Genomic DNA, 21,157 nt, shown 5'->3' with positions numbered 1-21,157 from the left:
GTTGTATTAGTGGCTGCCCCTCTCAATAATTTCCTCCACTGATATCCGAACCTGTATTTAAGTCACATTCGGAGTGCTAAAACCCTGTGCCTCGCTGGTCTAATAAAAGTTGGTTTTGGACCTTGTGGTCCCTAAAATTGACCTGTGGGTTGCTCTGTGACATTTCTGGCGTAGTCGTGCAGGATATCAGAGATGGAGGAATTATTTGGAGGGTTGAGTAATATCTCTGCAGTAATCTGGGGTCTTGCAGTTATGTGGGCTGTGGTGTGTGCCAGTTTGAGTGTTTACTTAAAGGTAACACAGGATCTGTGTAAACTTAAGGACCGAATGGAGGAAAACCTTTCACGGGAGAGTGAACGATTTGACTCTTTAAGGCAGGACTTTTCGTGGCAAAACAAACAGTTTGACTCTTTAAAGAAAAACCTCTCGTGGCAAAATGAGCAGTCCGAGATTGTTAAGCAGGACCTCTTGCGACAAAGCGAATGGTTTGACTCTTTAAAGGAGGACTTTTCGTGGCAAAGCAAACAGTTTGATTCTTTAAAGCAAAGCCTTTCGTGGCAGAGTGAGCAGTCTGACTTTCTTAAGCAGGACTTTGCGCAGCAGAGCGAAAAGTTTGACTCTTTGAAACAAAACCTTTTGCGGCAAAGCGAACAGTTTGAGTCTTTAATACAGGACTTTTCGTGGCAAAGCATACGGTCAGATTATTTAGAACAGAGGTTTGGCTTGTTAGAACAGAAACTTGGTTTTTTGGAACAGAAACTTGAGTTTTTGTTATTTAATATAAGAGCCGCCTCTAGTGTCTCCCCCATTCAGGCATGCGCCTCAGCCCCCCCGCTTCTCGACAAAGGTACTGATTTTGAAAACAGTGTTGATGTGTGGGGGGTAGAAACAAAGGACGTGCGTCCTCTTATTAGAACTGAGACACATACGGATGGACGAGGCAGAAATCCACGCACGGCTACCCATAGCACGCCATATTCAGGACTGGAGCTAGGGGATTTACAAACTAGATTCTCACGGAAGCCGGGCGAAACAGAGACTGAATATCTTTGGCGCGTTTCGTTTACTGGGGGTGACAGAATATTATTGAGTAAGGATGAGGCCACAGGTTTCTGGGGCCCAGGGGTATTTTTAAGTGATGGTCCAGATGGTGATCAGTCCATTACATCTCGTGTCGCTTACTGGGCTGGTGGTATAGACCCCAGGGAACGTGGGGAGCCAGTGGCAATTGTTATAAAAGGTTTATCAGATCTTGCCGAGGGAGTTCAAAAGGCGGCTTGTATACAAGCAATGTATGAAAGAGGCCGGCAGTCCCCCCCTATGGCGGCGCCGGTGGATCCGGTCCACCTTCGGCTGCTTATTAAAGGACTACCGGATGCCTTAAAAATATATGTCCAGTCCCTTAAGGAAAAAATTCAGGGGGCTATTGATCGTAATAAGCAAAATCCCCGAAGTCCTCCTGAACATGTATTAACATGGGCGGAAATTTTACACAATGTGGTTACACATGGGCGCGAGATGGGGTGGGTAGACCCGAGCGGCAGCCCGTGTAGAAGCCGGACGGTCCGGAAGATGAGCCGAGCCTCTTCAGGGACCGCCCCCCACTAGGCCGCCCCCCCCGTCACAGAAACCGGAGCGTTTTTCAAATCAGAGTAGCAGCTTGCAGCGGGGCGACCTGTGGCGCCGCGCAGCCGCTTTGGGAGTGCCCCGAACACTGCTACATAAGCTTACCACTGAGCATTTACAGGAGCTAGTGGAATATTTAGAGGGAAGATCAGAGAACCAAGAGGAGGCACCGGTAACCGCCCCCCTCCCTGAGGACAAGCGAAACACTAACCCGTTCGTATCCTCACAAAGGGAGTCAAAAAACTAGTAAAAGCGGATGGGAACCGGGACCGCCCCACCCGCTTTGTATTTTCTTGCCAATGGTCCAGTGATAAAGAGCCATACATACATATCCCCGTGGGTTCAAGGCGGATAAGTGTGAAATTTCTAATTGACACGGGCGCACAAATCAGTGTTTTGAACAGGCGGCAAGCTGACAAACTTGGGATTAAACCATCAAGGAAAGCCATCAATATAGTGGGGGTAACGGGTGTAGCAGAGAGGTGTCCTTTAGCTCGAACCCACCTTTTGCTGCCTGGGGAAAAGCGGACAAAGGCTGTGGAAGTTGCCCTGAGCCCTTATAAGGCGAACATATTGGGATTTGATATTTTGGCAGGTAGACGGTGGTGCTTACCTAATGGAGAGATTTGGAGCTTTGGGAGTCACAGAGCAGAGGTAGCCCGTATTAGAATATTGCCATTTACCTCTGCACCCTTGCAGCCCGAAAGAACCACTGACATTAGGATTTTGCAACTTGCTCCTGCTCCACCCACATCTACAATAACCTGTACCCCACGATACCCCCTGCCAAATGCAGCAAAACGGGGCACTACGGAGGTTATTAATGATCTTGAAGAAAGACAAACAATTAGCCGCGGTGTCCAGACGGCCCCCTCCCCGTACCGGCAACTCGGGCGGTCCGGCATAGCAAAGCCCCACCCCGCGAGTGCCGGCCGCTGCCCCGGGACTGGCGGCGCGAGACGGAGCAGCCTGAGAGAGCTGCTAGAAACACATGTCCAGTACGGGCATAACCCGAGAAACGGAGGCAAACCTCCCCCCGTAAAACTTCTGTCACCTCCCGGCTGGCCGCCCCCCCCGCCACCATTCCTGGCATCCAAGTCCTGGTGGTGTGGGGCGGGGCAGCCCGGCCTCGCGAGCGCTGGCAGGCAACCACCTTCCCCGGGTTGGCCGCCTCCCCCCGGCTCGCTGCGGGCGGGAGCGCCCCCCCCCCCCCCACTCTTGCGAACTGGAAAAGAAAAAAAAAAAAAAAAGGGAAAAAAAGCCGCGGCTTGGGACCAGTGACCCCGCCCCGGCTCAGTGCTCTCTGAGGGTCAGAAGCAGCTCCCATTAGGACCCGGCAATGTGCCTCAGCACTGCTGCTTACTAAAAGTAGCTGCTAATATTACTTGCTATCAAAAAATTTACTGGCACTCCACTGCAGCTAAATGGGGCATTATGGAGGTCATTAACGATTTTGATGAAAAGTCAATAACAGGAAACCACTCGATAAAGACCCACCCCCAGAACAAAAGGTCCAAGAGATATTTTCTGCTCAGAACCTTCTGAGCTAGTTCAACATGTTAACTATGAAAGCCCGGTTCCAAAAGGACCGAGATCTGTTTTTGTGTTTTCTTGCAGGGCGAAGGAAGATGACAGGGTGGAAGAGAAGTACAGATGCGTGTGACGGGGTGGAAGAAGATCCTCCTAACTCCAGAAAGGGATGGAAGAGCATCCAGATGCCTTGGAAACAACACCAAGCCATTCAGAAGGAAGGCAGCCACAGGAATGGAAACTAACGAACTGTGACTGATGCTGGGACTCAATAATTACCTTGGGCAATTGTTGATTGTTGTAATTACTTAAATTCTATTGTTGATTGCTATTAATAACTGTTTGGAGGGGTAAGTCAACATATGTTATATGGTGATCCACAGTGGACATTAAGGCTCACTGGCAGAAGTGTCCTCTTTTTACTTTGGAGGCAAGAGGTAACTGTCATACCACTCCAGAGTTCTGTCAGACCATGACTGTAGTCACAGGGTGGGATTGTGGCAGATGGCAACCCCCCTCCCTCTTTTAATATGGCACATCTTCCCCTTTCTCTGCTATTTGAGGCTAACAGCTTCTTTTGTTTGGCCCAGAGCACCCTGGCTCCTGGGACATTAGCAGAAGGGAGTGCCAAGGCACACTGGGCCGCGCCCAGTGTGGGGGATGTTTGAGGGCTTCAGGGGCACCCACACTCAGTGTGGGGGGTGCAGAGAAGCTTATACAATGCCTACAGTCAGGTCTGATCAGATAACAAAACGGGACTCTCGTCGAGACTCCGCCCATTGCCGCGGGTCTCTTGGAGCACGAGCTTCGCCACTGCCGCCACGAGAGCCCCCCTCCCCGGGATGGAGACTCCGCTTGCCTCGCCGCCACGGTGTAAGTAAAACTTCTCGCAGGATTGCGAGTATATTTTCTTTCCGTGCACACTTGCACAAGTACTTTATTTCCTCGCACAATCGCGAGTGGCCGCCGAGAGCCCCTCGCACAATCGCGAGTATATTTTCCTCCCGTGCTTCCACATAAGCACGTGTAGGATTCCGTGCACATTTGCACGTGTAAAATAACTCTCGCAGGACTGCGAGCGTATTATAAATTTACTCTCGCGACATCGCGAGTGCACACTTTCCGTACTCACTGCGAGTACGTGTATCTCTATAAAAATAATCCCACACCGTGCTTAGGCAAGTGTGTACTCCTCCGGGACTCGGGGACGGCTCCGGCACTGTTTTGGTGAAGCCACGTGCATGCACTCTGTGGACCTCCTGTTGTATTAGTGGCTGCCCCTCTCAATACTTTCCTCCAGTGATATCCGAACCTGTATTTAAGTCACATTCGGAGTGCTAAAACCCTGTGCCTCGCTGGTCTAATAAAAGTTGGTTTTGGACCTTGTGGTCACTAAAATTGACCTGTGGGTTGCTCTGTGACAGGCCCCTCTACCCTCCAGGGCTTTATCCCATGGTACTCTACCAAGCAGATCCCTGAAGAGGCCAAAGTCTGCTCTCCTGAAATCCAGGGTAGTGAGCTTGCTGTGCACCCCCCTCACTGCCCTAAGGATCATGAACTCCACCATTTCATGGTCACTGCAGCCAAGGCTGCCCTTGAGCTTCATATTCCCCACTAGCCCCTCCTCGGTAAGAACAAGGTCCAGCATAGCACCTCTCCTCATTGGCTCCTCTATTACTTGGAGAAGGAAGTTATCATCAATACATTCCAGTAACCTCCTGAATTGCTTATGCCCTGCTGTGTTGTCCCTCCAACAGATACCGGCATGGTTGAAGTCCCCCATGAGAACCAGGGCTTGTGAACGTGAGGCTGCTCCCAGCTCTAGAGGGCCTCATCTGCTCAGTATTTCTGGTCGGGTGGTCTGTAGCACACCCCCACTATAATGTCACCTGTTCCTGCCCTCCCTTTAACCCTGACCCATAAGCTCTTAGCTCCTCATCCATCCCCAGGCAGAGCTCCACGCACTGTAAACAGTCACTGACTCTATGTGACACGTCCTCCTTGTCTCCCCTGCCTGTCCTTCCTAAAGAGCCTATATCCTTCCATTCCAACACTCCAGTCATAGGAGCCATCCCACCATGTCTCTCCATCATGCCAACAAGATCATAGCCCTGCAGGCGTGCGTATGTCTCTAACTCCTTTTATTTATTCCCCATGCTATGTGTGTTTGCAGAAAAGCATTCAAGTTGGGCCCCTGATGAAGTCCACTTTCTGGCTGGAATTCCTTCGTGTTGCTCTTCAGGTGCTCTCCTGCTGACCTGTGATCCTTCTCCACGCTCTGGGCATCTATTTCTGGCACTGGCATCAAACTGGTAGAAGTGGGATGGACTGAAATTCCTCTCCCCTGGCAACTTCAGTTTAAAGCTCTCTTCACCAGCTTGGCAAGCTTGTGACTGAAGATGCTCTTGCCCTTCTCTGACAGATGGTCAGCAAGTCCCATGGTCTAAGTAGCTGAACCCCTGGCTGCAGTACCAGTCCTGTAACCATTTGTTGATTCAACTGGTCCTTTCAAATGCCTTCCCTTAGACCAGGACTGATGAAAAAACTACCTATGCTCCGGAGTCCCTTACCACCGCTCCCAGGTCTCTATAATCCTTCTTGATACTCCTCAGACTGCTCCTGGCTGTATCACTGGTGCCCATGTGATAACACAGCAGCAGATAATATGGGACAGGATTTGGCTGGCCTCAGCAAGACTCCCAGCACTTATCAATTGGTAAAAGGAGATGTGCTGGAACTTGTTGGTCACAGGCTATGGGAAGGATAAAGGCAAGAACCTTACTTAGAAGGAATAGAGAGTGCTGATTCTATGTTAGCAAAGTTGTAAAACAGTTGTCCTGTAAAAGAGGAACTGTTGTTCTTGCACAGGGAAGATTGCTTGAGTTAAGGTAGTAACTGTTTAAGAAAATGTCTTAGCATTAGCAAATCTGTAAATGTCTAATGTTCAGTGTAGACCAATCAACTGTAACACGGTAACAGAAACACCAATCAGCTTGAAGCACGTTGCTGAGGAAAAGTATAAATATATGTGAAGTACACTAATAAAGCGGACATTTTGTTTGCATCAAACTGCGTCCCGTCTCTCAATCGCGGCAAATTGGTGACCCCGACGTGATCGCACAACGTGATTCTAGGGCTCAAGAACACCTATCTGCGTGGCATGCTGCGAGTCCCACAGAACGTTGAATGAGCTACTGAAAGGAAGCAGGAGCCGGCCGGCCTGAAATCCCTCCAGAGTAGAGAGGTGAGCTGTGGGAAACATGGGAAATCAAGCGTCTTCCCCAGAGAGAGAAGTATATGAGCTTATGAAAGCTCTCCTTCAAAAGCATGGAAAGAATGTTTCTGGGCACGATCTCAAGCTGATGCTTAAATGGGTACAAGTAAAAATACCCACTGTAACTGCATCTACTATTTTTACGCGGGAACTTTGGGATGATGTGGGGGTGAAACTGTGGGATGCGGCAACAATGGGGAACGCCAAAGCACAGCGCATGCTCCCGTGGTGAAGAAGCATTTTTGAGACTTTAAAAGCCCAGGAAAAAAATCACAAAGACAAAGCAGAGGGAGAAGGAGATTCTCCTGCAGTACCTCCGCTGTTATCGGAGGGTCAAAAACCCACCGCGCTTTTGGAAGTGTGTGGCGCATGGTATCCCCCAGAAGAGGACCCCTTTGATCCAGGGCCGGTGGACTCTGAAAAAGAGCCAGACCTCTACCCCCCTGACCCACATGATGTGTGGGCTAACATAAGGCGCCAAGCCTTGAAGGAGGGAGAGCTGGAAATTGCTAGAACAATAGTGGCCTCCGTGATCTATCAGGGTTGGAGGGCGCAGTGGGAAGCTTTATCTTTTCCAGTAGTTAAGGAGTTGCGCCGTACTGTTACTGAGCATGGACTTTCTTCCCCATATTTTGCAAGCTTATTATCTTCTGTTTTTGACACTTATGTCATGACTCCACATGATTTAAAATCTTTAGCACAACTGTTGCTGACTCCAACACAGTACACTTTATGGGAAACGCATTGGAGGGGGGGGCTTCAAACACTTCTCATTACTTACGTAGGTCACGGCAACACAGCTATAGCTGCGCTGACTATAGAACACCTTACAGGCACGGGCCAGCACTCTGATCCAGTAGCTCAGGCTCGTGATATCCCATGGGAAGCTCTTGAAGCAACTCGTAAAGAAGCGAAAAAAGCCTTTTTTAAGGACCCTGACTTACAGAAGCCGCAAAAAGCCTTCACTAAGATAACCCAGGAACCCCAAGAACCCTATATGCAGTTTATTGATAGACTGAAACAGGCTTTAGAGCGTCAGATAGATAATACAGAGGCGCGGGAAATTTTGTTGTTGAAACTAGCTGTTGAAAATGCTAATGTGGATTGCAAAAAGCTATTGAAATCTCTCCCGAATCCGAACCCCACATTGGTTGAAATGGTAGAAGCTTGTAATAGAATTGGTACTGTAGATCATAAATTTGAAGCTATGGCCGCTGCTTTCGCAGCCATGCGTGGCTCGGTGGGGCCAGGGAATTGTTATGGTTGCGGTAAACCTGGTCATCTAAAAAGAAACTGTTTAGCTGCCAACACTGGTGCCAGGCCCCAGGCTCCTGGGATTTGCCCTAGATGCCGAAATGGGCGCCATTATGCTAATCAATGTCAGTCTAAGTATGATTTCCAAGGACAATCGATACAGGGAATCCGATCGCGGGGCAGCGACGCGCGCAGACACAAGTACCACAGCTGACATTCCAACCCCCACAGAGGGAAGCAGCAGTGCCTCAAGTCTTCGCCCAGCAACATCAGGCAGCACCAGATTGGACCTGGCAACCTCTCACACAGTAACGTTACTCGATCCTTCGGTTCATTTATTGTCAACAAATATCACAGGGCCCTTACCCCCTAAAACACAAGCGCTATTGTTAGGAAGATCATCCACAACATTGTCAGGTCTTTTTGTACTACCAGGGGTCATTGACTCTGACAGTACTGATGAAATTAAGATTATGGCATGGACCCCGTTTCCCCCCTGTACAGTACCGAAAGGTAGCTGTATAGCGCAATTGATATTGATTCCCACAGGGATGGGCTCCCCAGTTCCTAGCCAGCCTCAACAAAGACGGGGAGGGTTTGGATCTACAGGGAACCCACAAATTTTATGGGTGCAGTCTATTTCTCAGAAGCGACCTGTATGTCAATGTACCCTTATCTGTGGGAAACAGCAAGTTGTGTTAAACGGAATTATTGATACTGGAGCTGATGTTACGGTAATATCTCAAGCTAAATGGCCCCCACAATAGCCTCTGGTTAACGTTTCCCAAGCACTGGCAGGAATTGGAGGAACCAGTAGCAGCCACCAAAGTCTGGAACTAATCCAAATTCAAGGTCCTGAAGGGCATATAGCCTCTGTTAAACCTTTTGTGTTGCCGGTTCCTATGATTCTATGGGGTCGTGATGTGTTGTCTCAGTGGGGAATGTCCATTCGGACCCATTTTTAGGTGGGGCCATTGAAGTGCGCGACACCCTAAAATTGACATGGAAAACCGATGCTCCTATTTGGGTAGATCAATGGCCCCTACCACTGGAAAAGCTTCACGCCCTCCAAGAATTAGTTGCGGAACAGTTAACGGAAGGGCATATCGTACCTTCTACCAGTCCTTGGAACTCACCTGTTTTTGTTATAAAGAAACAAACTGGCAAGTGGCGCTTGCTCCATGACCTTAGGAAAATTAATGACGCTATGGAAGACATGGGAGCCCTCCAACCTGGACTCCCATCCCCTACTATGATTCCTCAAAATTGGCATTTAACTGTTATTGACCTTAAAGACTGTTTTTTTTTTAATATCTCGCTGCACCCATACGATGCCCCTAAATTCGCTTTTTCAGTTCCAAGCATCAACATGCAAGCTCCATTACAAAGATACCAGTGGGTTGTGCTGCCACAAGGAATGAAGAATAGTCCCACGATATGTCAGTGGTATGTAGCTAAAGTACTTAGTCCAGTTAGGACCGCAATGTCTAATGTCTTCTTGTATCATTATATGGATGATATCCTAGTGGCCGCACAACATCACGAGGTCATGGAGAAAGCTGTGGCCCTTGTCACGGCTGCTGTTAATTCGGCAGGCCTCTCTATTGCGCCAGAAAAAATTCAGAAAATGCCGCCATGGAAGTACCTAGGCTGGCGCATAAGGGCTCAAACCATAGTTCCCCAACCATTGCAGATACAGACAGATATAAGAAATTTGCGTGATGTACAGAAATTGTTGGGAACAATTAATTGGGTCCGACCGCTGTTAGGGATTACTAATATGGACTTAAAGCCTCTATTTGAACTGCTAAAAGGAAGCACTGACTTGTGTGCCCCTCGCAGCCTCAGACCAGAAGCTATTGACTCCTTACAGAAAGTTGCCACAGCAATTACTCATAGGCAAGCGCATCATTGGGCACCTGAGTTGTCTTTTTATCTTATTATTCTGAATCCTGCCCGACGACCGTGTACTCAAAAACCCCACGCACTAATATTTCACTGGGAGTCACAGAAATCAGACCCACTGTTGATTATTGAATGGGTTTTCTTGCCAAATCAGTCTACAAAAACTATCCTCACACAACATGAGATGTTTGCTTCTTTAATAATTAGAGCCAGACAACGCTTGTTAACCTTATCGGGAACAGATTTTGCTTGTATCTGCTTACCTGTAACCACTTTGTATTTACAGTGGCTTTATCAACAGTCAGATGCCTTTTGCATTGCATTAGCTGATTACATGGGTCAACTCACATCCCACCCACCTTCACATAAACTGCTTAATGTTGACTTCCACCTCATCTCTATACCGAAAAGAAGCTACCAGCCATTACAAGCCCTTACTGTGTTTACAGATGGGTCTGAGAAGTCACACAAATCAGTTATCCTATGGTGGGACAACCAGCAGGGGCAATGGAACTCAGACATAGAGACCGTCCCCGGTTCTCCTCAGATAGTGGAACTGACTGTGGTTGTTTGAGTTTTTCGAAGGTGGTCCACACCACTTAACATTATCACTGATCCAGCTTATGTTGCAGGAATTTTTGAATGAGCTGAAGCATCCGTACTATGTCATGTTTTGCATTCTGACTTATTTGTTTTATTGCAGGAGCTTATTTTTCTCTTAGACTCATGTTCTCATCCTTACTTTGTTATGCATGTAAGATCACACACTTCTCTACCCGGCTTTATTGCAGAAGGGAACTGACAAGCTGATTTGCTGACATTACCAGTGCAAGTATTACCGGATCGCATAGCACAGGCTAAACTTAGCCATTCCTTTTTTCACCAGAATGCTGGAGGTCTCAAACAACAGTTTGGCCTTACTTCCCAACAAGCGGCTAATATTATTGCTGTATGCCCCGACTATCAGAAACACTCTTTTCCGTCAATAGCAGTAGGAGTTAATCCCACAGGACTGCAGAGCTTACAGTTATGGCAAATGGACGTTACGCATTATCCGGAGTTTGGTAAATTGAAATATGTCCATTCCTCTATTGACACCTTTTCAGGTGCTTTGTTCGCTTCTTGTCACACAGGGGAGAAGACACATGATGTTCAAAAACATTTGATGAGTGCTTTTACCACCTTGGGTATACCCTCTCAAATAAAAACAGACAATGGCCCTGCGTATGTCTCGGCCGCTATAAAAACCTTTCTTGACTCCGGGGGTGTGACCCACATTACTGGCATCCCTCATTCCCCTACAAGTCAGTCCCTGATTGAACGCTCTCATCAATCTTTGAAACGCTTATTACAACAACAGAAAGGGGGAGTAGGGACTGCCACCCTGAGGAACGTCTACAGAAAGCTTTGTATGTTTTTAACTTTTTAAATTGTTCTTTGTTAGATAACAACCCTCCGATAGTCCAACATTTTAACACGAATGCTTCACTTGAGGTGCAAGTCAAGGCCCCAGTATTGGTCCGTGATCCAGAAACAGGTAAAGTAATGGGACTGTATCCCCTTATCACCTGGGGGAGAGGCTATGCTTGTGTTTCCACAGAGAAAGGCCCTCGATGGATTCCAGCAAAGAGTGTACGACCCTTCCGTGAATCCCCACCACAATCATCCGGAGAGAACTCCGATCACCCTCCAGACCAGCCTTTTGAACAACAAACTGGTGAATCTCCTGAGGACACTAGTGTGATGGTTGCTTAGAAAAGGAAGTTGATGTAGCTAAAGTTTTGCTTGTCACAGGGCACAAACCATTGGGGAGCAGTTGTTATTTACATGACTGTATAGATTGGGCCTATTTTGTGTCCAAAAGGGTGGAGGAGGTGTTAGTTTGTGATCTAGAGTGTAGTAAAACAAACCTGGTGCCCGCTGTATGGGCTGTTCTTAAACAATTGGGATCGGACGAAAGAAAGATGCAGAAAATTATTTGCATGGAAACTAAAGAAGGGCAGAAAGTTGCTTTTAGAATAATATTTCTTTCTATCATTACGCTAGAGGTTGTGCGAAGCCACACACTCTTATCTGTACTACCCCAGGTTAATGTATGGGTAACACTAGCAAATCTCACGGGACAAGACACTTTGTGTCTCGCTACTGCCTCTCCTAATAATCCCTTTTCTACATGCCTTGTAGGATTGCCATTGGATAAATGGCCCATACCTGATAAGGTGGGAAAAGCCTTTCCAACCTTGGCCCCCAATTTAACGGATAGCTGGGATGCCTGGACCCCTTTTCTCCCGCAGGCTACTTTAGAGCCACAAGAAATTGAGTTGCTTGGATCAATAAAGATGGATTTCTGTGTTAGGTTTAACTATACAGGAAAAAATCAGTCTAAGGCATGGGATGTCTCTCCTGTCCATCCCATTTTTAAAAATGCTACTACTTGGTGTAATTACACAGCAACAAACTTGTCTAGATCTAGCAATGCTCCACTTTTATTACCGTCAGGGATATTTCTTATTTGCGGGGATAGAGCATGGCCTGTTATCCCTTCTCATATAAAAGGAGGTCCGTGTAGCCTTGGAAGCCTTTCTGTCCTGACTCCTAATACATCCATGATTTTACAACACCGTCTTTCTCACAGAACAAAGCGTAGCATCCATGCATATACCCCCAATTGTGATGATAACGTGAAGTTTTGGTCTTTTAGCCAACATGTTGTTGCCTCTCTTTTGACACCTGGAGCTGCCGCTGGAAAAGCATTAGCAACATTAGATAAGCTTGGCTGCTGGCTTGCTAAACAAATGAACGCTACTAGCAATACATTGTCTGGTCTTTTATTAGATGTAGATAGTGTACGCCATGCTACACTGCAAAATAGAGCTGCTATAGATTTTTTGCTTTTAGCGCAAGGCTGCGGTTGTGAGGATTTTGAAGGCATGTGTTGTATGAATCTCTCTGACCACTCGGAATCAATTCATGCTAGTATTCAACAGCTTAAAGCTGGGGTCTCCAAGCTTCAACAAAATGATAGTTGGGATTGGTTAGATAGGCTTTTTGAAGGATGGGGATTGTCAGTCTTGTGAAGATGGTTGTATATGTTTTGGCAGTTTTTATTCTCCTGTTACTCTTTTTACCTTGTTTGTTGCAATGCCTACAAAAATTGATTTCGCGTTCTATAAAAAGAGTTCTTATTGTGCAAAAGGAAGGGGGAGATGTGGGACAGGATTCGGCTGGCCTCAGCAAGACTCCCAGCACTTATCAATTGGTAAAAGGAGATGTGCTGGAACTTGTTGGTCACAGGCCATGGGAAGGATAAAGGCAAGAACCTTACTTAGAAGGAATAGAGAATGCTGATTCTATGTTAGTAAAGTTGTAAAACAGTTGTCCTGTAAAAGAGGAACTGTTGTTCTTGCACAGGGAAGATTGCTTGAGTTAAGGTAGTAACTGTTTAAGAAAATGTCTTAGCATTAGCCAATCTGTAAATGTCTAGTGTACAGTGTAGACCAATCACCTGTAACACGGTAACAGAAACACCAATCAGCTTGAAGCACGTTGCTGAGGAAAAGTATAAATGTATGTGAAGTACACTAATAAAGCGGACATTTTGTTTGCATCAAACTGCGTCCCGTCTCTCAATCGTGGCAGATAATAGTCAGCGGACTGTACAAGGCTTGGTAGTCTCTCAGTGATATGCCTGATACGAGCCCTCAGTAAGCAGTACACCTCTCTAGAGAGTGTGTCATGTCAGCAAATGGGTGCCTCTGTACCTCTCAGAAGAGAGTCGCCTACTAATATCACCCATTGATTTTTCTTAGTTGCACTGGTTGTTATACAGGGAGCAGACTGGGCTGCCTTACTCAGCTCCAGTAAAATCTCCTGATGTGACAGGTCTTTCCTCTTCAGTCTGCAGAGCGGTGAAGCAGTTCTTCAAGGGCACCTCAAGCTTCACAAAAGTCTCTTCCTCCTGCTGGTCCTTGCCATTGCGAGCTTCTGTTCTTCTACATTATTGCCCCCCCACCTTGTGGGAAATTTGAGGGATTTTCTTGAAGCTAATGTGTGGAAGGGTTTCTATTAGATGGAGATTTGTTAATAAACTAGCCAGGCCAAAAGAATTTCAAGGCCACCTTGGAAAGCTGCAAACACGATGTAAATCAACAGACCTATTAGCAGTGAGACTCGGCCGCGTGGACAGCTCGTGAACATAGACAATATCCAATCAGCTAATGCATGCTTGGAGCGTGGACGCGTGATCAGGAAATAACTACATATATAAGGAGACTTGGTTTCTGTAATAAATGGCTTCACTTGAATTCATATTGGATTGTGTGGAGTCCATGATTTTTTGCCTTCGCACCCCCTCCCTTCTGTGTGTGCCAGTGGGGGAGGTTTTGCCTGTTTGGCTATGGGCTGTGGGTACACTGCAGACTGCGCTTAGAACCATCTATCTAACTCCTTCTCAGCCTCCCTAACGTTACACAGTATTCTCACCACCTCCTGCTTCAGGAGATCCTCTGCCTGGGCACATGTTTTGCTGGCAGGTCTGCTGCCTGTCCCTGCCCCAGGAGAAAGGTCTAGGCACTTCCTGCAGTCTGAGGTCTGCACTGCAGCCTCTCCCTTCAACAGCTCCATCTCTGTTGAGGCATCAGTTCCTGCTGGGGTAGATGGTGAAGACCCCCCAGCTGGAGCTGCTGTCTTTGCTCTCAGATGAGTGCCCACTATTCTGCCTTCAGAGTCAGGTAGGATGAGTGCCCTTGACCTGTGCAGATAGTCACAGAATGGTGCCTGGTTCCTGGGTTATGTGTACTTCAAGTCTCCCACTCAGCCAGTGGAATGCTCCTCCTTCAAAGAGTTGCCCTCCCACAAGAACTGCCACACTAACTGCTGCTTTACAAAAGAGCAGTGTGTTTTAAGTAGCAATTGGTCAAATCATGTTGTACCTAAACTCTTTTAAAGGTTTAAGAACCCTGTGTAAAACCACCAATTTGAATGGGACACCTAATGCGCATGAATAAAGAATTACTCTTCTAATTCTATACTTTGCACTCTAGCCTCTCTCCTCAGTCAGCACAAGCCAGTTGTGAAATTTTCATATCAATAAGCACAGCAGATAGTAGAGATGAGACATTCCATTCCCATTCAGAAATGATTACCATCCACTGCTATGACAGACAGTGAAGTCAGATGCAGATTCCTCCAGAAGTTGGATCTTGGAGAAAGAAGAATCTCTTATCATTTATAATATCAGGTTAAATGCAACAGACTTCCACATCAGTTTGAAAGACCATTCTGAATGCCATTTCAGGGGTAAAACAACATCTGTTGAGGACAATCACATCATTACTCAAGCAAAAACAACTGTAAAACTGTATGATAATGCAAAATGTAAGCAGTCCCCTCTCCATATAGGCTCCAATTACTTTCAAGTTCATTAGCAGTTTTCTCCTTTTCCCCTAGAGCTAACAAAATTCTCTTTAGAAGCTGGTATTTTTGTTGAGGTTTCCCATTTCACACTACTGTAAGAGAGCTCTGCTGTGGACATAGTCTAGATGTTTTCTGACAGCAATTCATAAGAGGAAACAAGACTTCAAAGACAAGTAAACACTTACATAAGGGAGGCATTACTGACCAAGTTTGCATACAAAATAAGAATCCGGGAAAAAAAAGAGGGCAGACAGTCCTTCCATATCCCTTCATTGAGAACTAACTGCAATGATTTTCTCGTGGAAATGAAAGTAACCCTGTCAGCAATTGTCAAGTCAGAATTCAGCATTTCCATAATTTGTACATAACAGGAAACAGATTACAGGAACTCTTTACTAAACTACTTAATAGACTTTGAAAAATGTTAAGAATAAGTTTGTGTTGTACATAAAAGACGAACCTGAATTAAAAACTTACGTTTGGTAAAATAGCAAAAAATTTCTGGGCAATCTGTGGCAGCATTTATTTCCTATGTTTCTAATCAAATTGTTGAAGTGGAAGCTCTGTCTACTTTGGACCAAAACCCTTCAACATTAACATATATTGGTGTAAAAAGCTAATACTCTCTATTATAGCTCTCTTTTTACCCAATGTAAACAAGTGCTTTTCAAATATTAAGGCAATTCTAAAGTTCCCATGACTGGTCAGATACTACTTGTTGAGCTAGTGTGAGAAGCAAGAAGAGGACAGCTGCAAGTATTGTTTTCACAGAAAAACAGAGCAGATGAGACAATAAAAGGCACATGCAGTTCTCAAACACATTTTGATTTGAGTCAAACTTCAGAAGTTTGATGAGAGAAGTTCAAACAAAGTTTGTTTGTTTTTTCTTCCCCCAAATTCAGCAAGTAAAGAAACATTTGACAATAAGTGAACTACCATCATTTCAACCTATGCTTTTATAATGTGCATTAGCAGTGATTAAGCATACACAATTATCCCACAATTCACCCATATTCAACCCTTTAAATATGACCATATCACCACATTACACTACAGAAATAGAACGGACTGAGAAAAACTATACTTGTGATTATAAATTATTTAAGTCATAACCTGTTTAATCCTCTTCTTAAAATAGCCTACCAAGCCCACAACTTATTCTCCAGGAAACAGGCAGACAAATATTCAAACTACAAAATTTGGAAGTAGTACTCAACCATAAAAAGTTTAGGTCCCTAATTTACTTTAAATTGTCATAAAATGAAAACAGGATAATCTCCAAATGAAGTTTCCAAAGTCTAGTTAAACCTTACAACTGCCCACAGCAAACATGATATATAAATGAAATATGACCAAAAAAAAAAAAAAAAAAACCCTCTTGTTAGGTAAATGCTAAATAGGAAAAGACTATAAAAGAACAAATGTGAGAAATAATCACTTGCTTCAATTTCTGGGGTGAGAACTGTAAAATTTTCATCCTTTGCCTCTTGTTTCGGTCAGGTCCAGAGAAGCTGTCCTATAGCTAGTTAAGCTAGATTTAAAAGTATTACCCATACTACCCTGTCAGACAGAAGAATGAAAAAAACATACCCCTAGCCAACAGATTATGCATGCAGAAATCCTAACACAGATAAATCATTATGGCATACAAGTTCTTTTGGTAGAAAAATTTCGCCTGTATCAAATAAATTCCAGAGTTGTTCCAGAGTTACACCAATATGCCAAATAATAACCGCAGAAAATCCATTAATTGGGGGTGAAGCACAACTCCCTCATATAGGTGAAATAAAGCATTTGCTGAAACTAGGTACAACTTTTCAACAACTACAAGATTTGATTTATGCTGCTTAAAAGATAGCCTATTTAATAATTCACAAATTTTAGTGCAACAGAACAATAGAAACTGGGTGTACATTCTTGTAATTCTAAAAATGAAAGTTCACAGAACCACAGAATGGTTTGGGTTGGAAGGGACCTTAAAGACCATCTAGTTCTAATCCTCCTGCCATGGGCAGAGACACCTTCCACTAGACCATGTTGCTCAAAGCCCCATCCGACCTGGCCTTGAACACTCCCAGGGATGGGGCATCCACAGTTTCTCTGGGTAACCTGGTCCCAGTGCCTCACCACCCTCATGGTAAAGAATTTCTCCCTTGTATCTAATCTAAATCTACCCTATTTCAGTTTAATGCCATTAACCCTTGTCCTATCACTACATGCCCTTGTAGAAAGTCCCTCTCCAGCTTTCTGGTAAGTCCCCTTTAAGTACTGGAAGGCTGCTATAAGGTCTCCCCAGAGCCTTCTCCAGGCTGAACAACCCCAACTCCCTCAGTCTGCCTTCATATGAGAGGTGCTCCAGCCCTCCGATCATCTTTGTGGCCCTCCTCTGGACTCACTCAACGGGTCCTTGTCCCTCTTATGTTGGGGGTCCCAGAGTTAGATGCAGTATGCCAGGTGGGGTCTCACAAGAGCAGAGGGGGACAATCACCTCCTTCAACATGCTGATCGCGCTTCTTTTGATGCAGCCCAGGATACGGTTGGCTTTCTGGGCTGCAAGCGCATACTGCCAGGTCGTGTTGAGCTTCTCATCAACCAACACCCCCAAATATTAACCAAAAGCAATCTTCTCTTTACTCACAAACTTAGAAAGACATATACTAGTCATTATGGTTTGTCCATTTGTATTATCAAATTCCTTTCATTCACCTAACTCCAGGTAAATGTAAACTCCTTTTAGATGCTCTGACAAACATCACTATAATTTTGTTTAAACTGTTGCTACTTGCTGCAGCTTCAAATAAGTAACATGTTTCATACTTTCCATCTAGGCAATTATTTAATGGACCCTCTATACATGAAAATATTCCTCTGGTGAATATTATGTTGTTATATTTTTGAAACCTAGTTAACAGTAATTTTCAATTACCAAGTCTCTGAAAGAGCTACATAAAGTTGAGAGCATCAAAAAAAGTAGTCACTTGATGTTTATACTGGCAACATATCTTCTTCAGTTCTGAAAGTTTTGAGGAGTTTGAACATAAAAGCAACCTGGCAATTTCAATTTTTTTCTTCCAGCTTCAAGAAATTAAATAAAAATCAGCTCCAGAGAAGCTCTATGCATATGGAGAATAGATATTTTTATATATACCTAGATAATTAGCAATATTTTTTGAAAAAAAAGATGACAAGTTGCCAACTCATGCTAAATGCGCACACAGAGGAGAGGAATGATCAAATACTGCACAACAGCTCTCTTGAAACTGAGCATCCAAGCGGAAGAGTAGCACAGCGTAAACATGTGAATGGAACTCCAGGTGGAAACATGACAAGTCTCATTATCACTCATATCACATAAGTGTGTATGAGAATATGTCTTACAGTTATTAGAGCAAGCCTCTTCACAAAGCTAAGATAATTAACTCTGGACACAGCCAGCCCTTACATATTACAAAAGAACTCGAAAATAAAGGAATCTTTCTCACTGCCATTCTCAAAAATCTACAGGTAACAACAGCAATTAAAAAAGATAAAATAAAAAGAATTTGTCAAAACCAATTTAAACACACATTTTTATATCCCAAAACTTCCAGTTACCATGCACAGCATTACAATGAGACCAGTTTCAGCTATATGTAGAACTTCCAAGAGTTGAAACAAATTAATTTAAAACAATTAACAAATACGTATTGACTGGCTTAAAAGTGGCTTATTTTGGCAGACCTGGAATGGTTTAATAGAATCACAATTAACAAGAGCATCACCTGCACCAGTCAATTTACAAATCAAACTTAGGAAGTGTTGCATAAGCTTTGACGTAAGTAATGCTAAGAGAACAGTAAGTCAATGAGCGTACACAAAGTGACAAAACCTAAGTATATATAATGGAAATAACTTAGAAGAACACTTACTTCAATGTTTCAGACCAGCTACAGTCACAATGAAAACAAGTTTCATTTCATACAAGGCTCAACAATCCAAATCCAGATTTTAAGCTTTTCTCCGTGTATAGCTACCCAATTAAAAATATAAATATCTGCACAGAGATGACTGACAAACTATGTTTCTAAAACACACTAGAAAGTCTGCTGTTTCTTTGGCTGGCTGCTGTTCAGGCTGTACCTTCTATCATACAGATGAGTTGTCAGTACAAAAGCATAAAATTCTGAGACACAGCTTTGCTTTTGAATGATAAACTCTAAGTTATTACATTTAGTGCCATTACCCCAAACAACTGCATTGTATGGGAAGCTTAACAAGAGAGATCAGACTGCAGTAGAAGCCCCATCTATGCACCACAGTGGCTGCAAGAGTAAGACCCTCTAGCAAAGGGTCTCCCACTCATATCTGCACATTCCTTGGCCCAGCAAACCCTCTCCCCCATCGTTTCTCCCTAACGGACCACCGAGCACTGCGCCAAGCAGAGGCAGAGCGATTCCCCCACGGCCCAGCGCGACCGAGACGAGTTAAGGCAAGCCCCGGCAGGCACAGGAAGACGCCCCAGGAGGCACAAAGTGTCGCGCTCCCGCGGCAAGGCCCAAGCCCAGTCCCCAGGGTGGCGTAAGAGTCGAGGCTGCTCCTGCGGAAAGTACGCCGGCTGCGCTGCGCTGCGCCGCACCGCACCGCACCGCACCGCACCGCACCGCGCCGTGCCCTGCCCTGCCTGTCCCACCCACAACACGGAGAAACCGGCCCACGGCACTTCCCTACCCAGAAGCTCTCCACGAAGTACGCCATCATCAAGTCACCGCCCCGGCCCTCAGCGAGTCCAACCTCAGCCGCCGAGACGCAACGAAGAAAACAGGCGCCGCCGCAGCGCGCCACCCTTCCCGTTACAATGCAACCACCTCCTTCCACACAGCTTCGCCACCCCCAACCCTGCGCATGTGCCCAGCTGCCGCCAGGCGCCGGGGCTCCTGCGCAGGCGCGTCGCTCGCTTGCTCCCTTCCTCTTCGTGCTGTGCGATATTAAGTAAGGCATATAGCAGAACATTTAAGTCATCCCTAAGAACATGATGTATTCTCCAATTTATGTCAAATTTATGTGGATTAAAGACTTCGATGAAAGCCAAATGGTTAGGAAAAATGTAATTCAAATGTTTACAAGACTATAGAATTTTAGAAGACAAAAAAATATTAGTTAGGACAAACTTAAGACAGCCAAATTAGTATCATTTATATCAATATAAGTCAGCGTAATTCATTCTGCATTATGAAATTTCAAGCTTTACCAGTGATATGTTCATGGAAGATGAACAATATCATTCTTAATTGGAATAACAATTGCTGGTAACTGGCTGTACCTTTAGTACACCACTTCCTGTAGTTCCATGGTAACTTTAGGAGTTCCTTTCTTTCTAGCAATATTCTCCCAAAGTTTCAGGATATGCAAAGTTTGCTAAGTTGCCAATGCTAAGACAGAGAAAACTTCTGGACTACTTTCATAACCAAAACTTCTTTAAATGTTCCAAGACTGTTAGATCTGGATCTCTCTCTTTTGTAATAGGAGTAAGCATGTGTACTGTAATTCTAAACAATAACAACATACTATAGAACTACATTTCAGAAAAACTACTTTATGCATCTGTTTACTTGACATAAATAAGCAGCCTGCATTATAATTATCTTAGCCTAATGAAAGATGACTCTTAATACTTTTTGCAGTGCACATTGCTATCTGTAAGGATGTACACCTGAGCAAATAACGAAACAAAAGCTGCATGATCAGAGCTGAAGCTTTGGGGTTTTTTCCATAGAAAACAGAAAAATACCTTTCACAGGGACAGGTACTATGCTATGATGGGAGGAGAATCAGGTTCCCTTCTACATTTCAGAGAAAATTTTCCATCTTCCACATTTTCAAAGGAATATAGTTATCTCTTATGTACTGCTACATCAAGATGTAAAGCAACTGCTCCAGTGCTGCAACAATCTACCATCACACAAGTATCAAACAAGTATCAATGGATACTTGAATTCTTAGTTTGTCATGCAATTAATCTGTTCTTCCAAAGTATTTCCAACACTCAAATGAAAAAGTGCACAAATTTACAGGCCTGGGGTTATTTTGGACATGGCTCCAAAATATTTATTTGAGCAAGTACATTTCAGAATGAAAAATGTATATGTGAAACCATGACCATCATTGTGCTAAGGA

The sequence above is a fragment of the Columba livia genome, chromosome W (genome assembly GCF_036013475.1).
Source record: "Columba livia isolate bColLiv1 breed racing homer chromosome W, bColLiv1.pat.W.v2, whole genome shotgun sequence".
Lineage (NCBI taxonomy): Eukaryota > Metazoa > Chordata > Aves > Columbiformes > Columbidae > Columba > Columba livia.
Note: the sequence above shows the minus strand (reverse complement) of the source record.